We start from the raw sequence: 7,717 nt of genomic DNA on the forward strand, positions 1-7,717 counted from the left end.
AAGGTGGATCTTGCTCAAAGATCAACTTGTACACCGAGGTGATGAAATGGTCAGCTAGCCTCACCATAACTCCTCGGTAGTTGCACTCGGAAAGAAACTTGCAATAAATATTGACAGCATGCTCCTGTGGTGTCCATATCCAACCCATGCTAGGAAACTGATGTTGGGCACAAATTGCATCAAGTAAATATGCAGACATGTAGAATATCACTTGCTCATCCTTTGGTAGATTCTGGGCATTAGTCACATGGAATTTCAACTGATGAGCCAATAGATCTAACCAGTTGAATGGTTTTCCATCATTCACCAATTGGTCCAACACAACCACCCAATTCTGCAGAAAGGTCTCTATGCTTTCTTGACCATACAATATTCATGCAAAGATGATCAAGAATTGATAGGCCTTTCTGAGTGACTTCATCTTGTAAACATGATTGGGTGTGGATCTGAACTTTGATGGCTCCTTCACCCAATGCTTTATAATATCCCTGGTGTTTACATAGCTGTGGGTGGCATAGAAAAGTTCATCCATGCAGTTCATTAGTTGAGGTAAGTGATACATCTGATGGTAATTCTCCGTCCTAAAGGTAGCAAGCTATGTTCCACTGGCACTACTCAATGTCATAGTCTCGGGATCTATGTGTGAGACAATCCAATGGATGATGTTTGCACATGGGAATGCAGGGTACCTGCATGCAACCTTATGTAATCCTGACCGGTGGATATTGACATACACCTGTCGATCTTCTAGATCTTCCTTGAAGTCTCCTACAAAGATATCCTTGATTTCCTACCATGTTAACTTCATGCCCTTCTCAATGAACAACTGAGTGTCTGCATAAACTGGTAAACTCACTAACACTTGCTCAACTACATCCCTAGTGCTACTTTCAACAATATCCTTTGATGCAGCTCCCTTGGAATCCATTTTACTTGTAACTGTGGAGAGTGGATACAAAACAATTGTACCTGGAGAAAAAGAGGACACTCGTGGCATGCAAGTATTAGCGTGAAACCAAAAGCACTTCAAGAATAGAACAGACAAAAAACCAAGCAACTAATGGGAATAATGGCACAATACTGGCTCTCAGAGGTGATTGATTGCTAGCTAGTTTTTCACATTGCGCAGTCCCAACTGCTAGTGGAGAGGTGTCGCTGACTAGAACTACGCAATGTGTATTTCAGTAAGGCTTAGGCCAGATAGGAATGTGCATTGCACAATCCCAGTGACCAAGTTTTGGGACTGGCTCCTGGAACTGCAGAGTGTGTAGTTGGAGCCAGCGTTGGCAGCCTATGCGCAATTTCTAGAGCCAAGGCAAAGACTTGAGATCTAGAAATGCATAGTGCATGCCTGGGAAGAGCCAGATTTGGGCCCAAGAAGCCCATATTTACCTAATGGAAACATGAAAATGAGCAGATGTGAAAGTGGAAGTGAAGGTGAGTGCAGGTCTGAGTGAATGATGATGCATGCAAACAAAATGAGTGTAGGAATCAATCAAACCGAAGAATAATGAAGTATGTGGAGAGAGACGCCGCAACGATGAACATTAGTGCAAAAACTAGGTTATGCATGCGACACTTGGAAAAGGCAATGGTAAACTTAAAAAAACACTTATACAAGTTAAAACAAATCAAAACTCCAACGGTCGTTCAGTAGAACAGGTAAAACAACACTCTCACAAGCCAAGCAAACAAAAGCAACAGAAAAAGCATCAAAAGACTAGAAAAGCAAGACTTACCTAGAAAATCTACGATGACTGTGCCAAAGGTTCCGAGATCTCCTCGGGACTGCCAGAGCTCTAAGATCGAATTTCAAAATGAACGATGGGACATCCATTAAATAGATTTGGTCGATTTAGGGTTTATTACGTGAAGGCCAAAAATCTAGGGAAAAGCGACACATGGTGGTAGTTTCCAAAAATAACTCAAGCGTAACGATGACTGCTAAAAAAAGATCCCTATTTTCGAGATTCTTTTTCCCTTTTCTCTTTTTTCTTTTTCGGGAAAAAGTTGCCATGCATGCACGGAGAGATTGCACAATTCCTGGGGAAGCTGGACAACTCACTAGCTCATGCATCGGGCAGCTACTGAGGGAAAGATTTAGCGCGATTCCTAGGCTAAGTGGCTAAGGCTGCCTCTCATGCTCTACGCAGTTTCCCAGCTGAAGGCAAGCTGTGAGCTGAATCTGCTCATTTTTTTGAGCCGAAGGCTCCTTGTGAGCTTGGACTGTGCAATCCTGGAGTGAAGGCTAGTTGTCCTCAAGGATTACCCAGTTCACAAAGGTAGGCCTGGAACCAGGTTGAAACCAAGTGAAGAGATCGGATTGCGGGTTAGACAAAAAAGCAAGGTGGAAACCACATGTCGTAAGAAGAAGATAAAACTAAATTAAAACGCAAGTTCCTAGGTCAGCATAAGATCAGTTGCTGTGATTGGAGGAGGGAGGCTCCAAAACAAAGCATTAGGAAAAATTTTGGAGGGTGGTTGTAGCGCTACAACAGAATCCATGTCCTCATGTAATGAGACCTAGTGAAGGATCAAGCTATCATACTTCTTTATAAAGAGTTCTACTACTTCATTGATCATCATGAATGGTCTTGTGACTACTGGCCACACATCCCCTTTGACATCAATGACATCTTGTTATCATTAATGAAAACACTATGTGAAATAGAGTGTGTAGAGCCTAAATGAGTTGATTAAAGAGGATATGATAATCCCCACATCCTATCCAAGGATCTTTTCCATCAAGCAATTTTGAACCATCACAATCTACCATCTAAGACCTTGTAGGACAATTGATGCAAAATTTTCAAGTGTTTGCCAAACCATTGATCTAAAGGTTAGAAATCACCTAGGTGATATATATATATATATATATATATATATATATATATATATATATATATATATATATATTCTATGACTTGTGCCAACATCCCTATTCTCAGAATTAATTTTTAGACTTGTTTTGTAGCAAGAGCCTTAGAGAACCAAATGAGATTCTTTAAGCCCCATCCCCCATCTACTTAAGAATGGATATGGAGGACCATGTAGTTAGTGAAAAAAGGTGGTGATTTTGTTCCCCTGACCATATGTATCTTAAATAAATTTGTTTTATTTTATGTAATATTCCTAAAGGAACCCATGCAAGGGATGCCCAATAAATAGGAATTGCTTCTATAATCGCCTTGTAGAGTATCATCTAACTTGCTTTGGAGAGCCACTTGTTGTACCAGTGCTAGCGATGAGTCATCCCACTCTTTTTTCTAGTATCCATTTTAATTTAAAAAGGAACCCATGTATTTGATTAGATCACTTAGAGGAGAATGGGAGACTGAGAAGATCCTTGGAATTGAGTTGATGTCCCCTTGTCTGAGAGAATTCCATTAAGGAGTAATTTGCACAGTTGATTAACATTCCACTAGAAAGAGAGAATAAATCTAAAATATTATTCATAGCTTGGAGACAACCTATATCCATCGCTATAAAGAGGATGACATCATCCACAAAATGATGTGTGATGGAATAAGCCTGAGAAAACTCAATACCTTTAACAATATGATGATTTTTTGCATCAATGATGACCTTGATGAGGGCTTTAGCCACAAGTAGAAAATGAAGAGGGGATAGGGGGAAACCTTGTCTAAGCCCTCTTTGGGGATAGAAAAATGGGGAAGCCAAACCATTTATTAAAAGGCCCATCGAGGATAAACTAATACATCTATAGATCCAAGAAAAAAAGGAGGGGATGAAACCCAAATGAAGGAGAATTCATCGAATGTAAAGTAAATCCACCATATCAAAAGCTTTACCTTATATATAACAAACTTTTTCTTTTGGGTATGAATATATTGAAGACCTTCTTGAGCAAGACCAACATCTTCATGAATTTTCCTGTACTTGAGAAAGCCAAACTATTCCATTGATATATGATCTAAAAGAAAAGGCTTTATACAGAGAGCAATAATATTTGAGATGATGTTGTAGAAAGTGTTGTGTAGAGAGATGGGATGGAAATGATCGAAAGAAATGGGATTATCAGATTTGGGATAGTGGAGAGAAAAGTGGAGTTGAAGGGAGAAAGAATCTTCCCCTATCATCTAGAGTATTTCATAACCTGTAGCAGATCTTTCCCTACAAATTCAATGCAATCAAGGTAAAATTTTATAGAGAGAACATCTAGCCCAGGGATTTTTTATTTTTGGAAACTATGGAGAAAAAATTCCAATTATTCATTTGTAACCTCCTTCATAATATCTTGGTTATCATTCTCCTCAATGAATCAAGGAAAATAGGCCACTATTTGTAATATTTTTTGAATGTTTTCTCAACTTGATGATTTGAAAATGTCCTTGAAATAGGAGACTCCTTCCTCTGAGATATCTTTTAAGGAGGTAGGTTTCAAACCATCCTCTCTATTAATTTCCCATATTGTATCGATAACTTTCCTGTGGCTTTCTATCATGTGAAAATTTTGGTATTCTCATCCCTAACTTGCAACCAAAGGGCTCTACTCTTCAAATGTCATTCCTTCTCTTTCTCCAAAGGAGGGATCATATTTTTGCTTCAAGAGCTTACTTTTGCCGTAACAGATTCTCAGTGAGAGAGGAATGATACTTGTTTAGAAGGAGGTCTTTTAATTTCACCTCAATCTCAATAAGAGACCTCTCATACTAGTATTTATTATCCTTGGCCCATAATTGGCCATTTTAAATTTCTTTTGACATTGGATCATAGGGGATGATCCCCAAGCTGGCTCATAGGGGTTCCAAGTGGCCTTAATTTTTCTATAAGAGATGGATGATTGAGCCAATTAGGATTCAATTCGAAAGGTCCTGGAGGATTTTGAGTGTTAGGGGTCGTATCAAAGATAACATGTCGATGATCAGACCCACCCCCATCCTCCACCCATTAACAAATTTGGAAGGGATGGTCCATAAAAATTTCTAATATGAGAAACACATCAAGTCTTTTCGAAATATAAGATGGAATGGTCTTGTTATTTGTCTAGGTAGGGAGGATTTTCTTAGGAAGTACATCCAAAAACCCTAGGTTTTCAAGCTTATTAACAAAATAAATGACCATTAGGTCTGGGTGCATAGAGGGACTGCAAATTTCAGAATGCCCTAATGAGAAATTCAAATTACCCCCAAGACACATGAAATCTAAATTTAAATAGGGGTGAATAAAGATATTTTCAAAGAAAGGTTTTCACTCTCTATAAGGACCATATATGTTCAAAATAGTGAAACCAAAACCATCATCCCTGATAATGAAGGTTGTAGCAAGACATGACTTCGAGGCCTAAGCCAAAGTGCAATGTAAAACAACTATGTTCCACCTTGTGATCAGTCCACCATATTTCCACTGAACGTCAATATGATGGAAGGAACAATTATGAAGGAGAGGGGAGAGGAGAGATTTAGCCTTAAAAACATTTATCATGGATTCCCAGAGAATGGAAACATGAGGCGAGAGGGATACAACAAGCCTCTTCAAAGCCAAAGATTTTGAGGGGTTGGAAAATCCACGAATATTTAGAGGAAAGATTCTCATTTTGAAACCCGTCCAGGGCCTATTGCTCTAAGGCCCCAAAAATAGATTGTTTCTTTCCAAGTTTCACCTCTAAGAAGGCTTGTTCCTTGGCTAGAGAGATATGCAATTTCTGACTCCTGCCTAAGCTTAGAGGTAAAAATGCATCAATAGAACCTAGATTCCCTCTTGGTTTGAGAATAAAACCTCTTATCTAGAGTTCCCCTTCAACTGAGTCAAAGGATAAGGATTGAAGAGGTAGAAGGAAGAGGGGGAAATAGATCTCCAAGATAAGGGGAGGAAGGTTTTTAGTAGAAGGCGTGATAGAGGTGGAGAGAGGAGGTAGAAGGGGATAAGAGGGTGAAGGGATGGGAACAAAAACATTAGACAGATTTGAAGGGGAAATATTATCCAGAGACAAAGCATTTGAAAAAGAAACTAATGAGGGGGAACATGAAGATAACATACCCAAGGAGGAGGAGGATATGATAGTTATACCAAGATGCGCAACTTCCAGGGGTTTCTCAATGGTGATAGGAAAATCACCTTTTCTAACCTTTGTAGTTGCAACTGAAGCATCAAGTGTAATTTCCACGGGGATCTGACCTTGGTCCATCAGATCAATAATATGTATTGAAACATTTCTTCTAGAGAATTCCTTGTAGTGATTGAACTATTTGAGGGAGAACTTCTAGACACCAAATCTTTATGTGATTTTTGAACCAATTTTTTTCTTCTATGCCTGCTAGGGCAATCCTCTCATAAATGGCCATATGAGTGAAAACGAGCACATTTATAGGGAATTCCTTTGTAATCAAGGAATTTTTTATGCTATTTTGAGTCTTCTTTGGTAGTAATGGAATCAAGAAGGCTTGTCACCAGATTGAGTTCAAATAATATTTAAGCCATCTCCATATAACCTGATTTCCTGAAAGAGAAATCCGCTTCATAAAAGAAACCAAGGGTATTATTGATCTCTTGGAAAACCTCTTCTGAATAATATTGTAGGGAAGGGCAGGAATTCTAACCCAAATCGGGACCATTGAGAGCCACTCTGAGTGAGCATCAAAATCTGCTGACCATTTTTTGAGTAAAAGGGCTTGATAACCTCACTGCGATTGCCTATGAAGAAGATTATAAGCATCCTCCTTTAATTTTGGTAACCCGACCTAACTATCCTTTTGCCAGATTAATGCAACTGGGTGAGTATCCTATAATCAGGGCTAAATGCTTGACCATCCAACTTCTCATAATATGCATGCCCATCCTTTTGTTGGCAAACCTGCCCACTATAATGATGTCTTCCATGATTTTGGAGATGTCAATCATTGTGATATTTGCTCCTAGGACTAAGATGGGTTCATCCACATTCCTTTTGACATTAATTTTTCTTTTTCATAGCGGATTTTTATAATTACAACTGTGAGGGAGATTGAGAGTTTGATGACCCACTAAGAATTTCCTCGGTTAGAATATTGCATAGGAAACTGACTGTGTAATGTAAATTGTAGGAAACAACCGACATAATCAAAGTCACTCCATCAAAAGCGTCAAACATACCCTTCAGAAAAGGGGTCTCAGTTGAAAGCGAGAGGGTTTCAAGTAGAGAGGATTCTGGAATAGGAGAGGAGATGAGAGGGATCACAAAACGAGAGAGCCACTGTGGAAGAGCAAGGGCTAGATGGAAGGAAGACGGGAGGGATGGCAGAAAGTGGTAACATCAAGAGGCGATGAATCAAGGATTGAGGAATGCCAGTATAACGGTGTCAAGAGGAAAAGGAAGGTAAAATAGAAGGGGAAACCCTTGCGACTAAAGCATTAGGATCAAACCCTAGAAACCCTAAAAATAAAGCTTTAGAGCCCTTCCTTCAAACCATCAATTTCGAAAATATTTATGATTTAAAAAATAAAATAAATATAATACAATATAATTATTTAAAAGATAAGTATTTTATTTTTTATTAATAAAATTACTATAATAAAAATTAAATGAAATTATTTTTACTTTAAAAATAAAATATTAAATATTAATAAAATTATTATAATAAATGTCACATTAATAAAATAATTTTAAGAAGTATTTACACATTTCCAATTATTATAAACATTCCATTAATAAAAGTTAGTTGTTTAAACATAGTTAAACAAATATTATTTTGATCTAAAATCACTTTAGAAAAACAAT

The sequence above is a fragment of the Pinus tabuliformis genome, chromosome 4_1, assembly GCF_031772625.1.
Source record: "Pinus tabuliformis cultivar Carrire ecotype Pingquan chromosome 4_1, CPIR1, whole genome shotgun sequence".
In the NCBI taxonomy this organism is placed as follows: Eukaryota; Viridiplantae; Streptophyta; class Pinopsida; order Pinales; family Pinaceae; genus Pinus; species Pinus tabuliformis.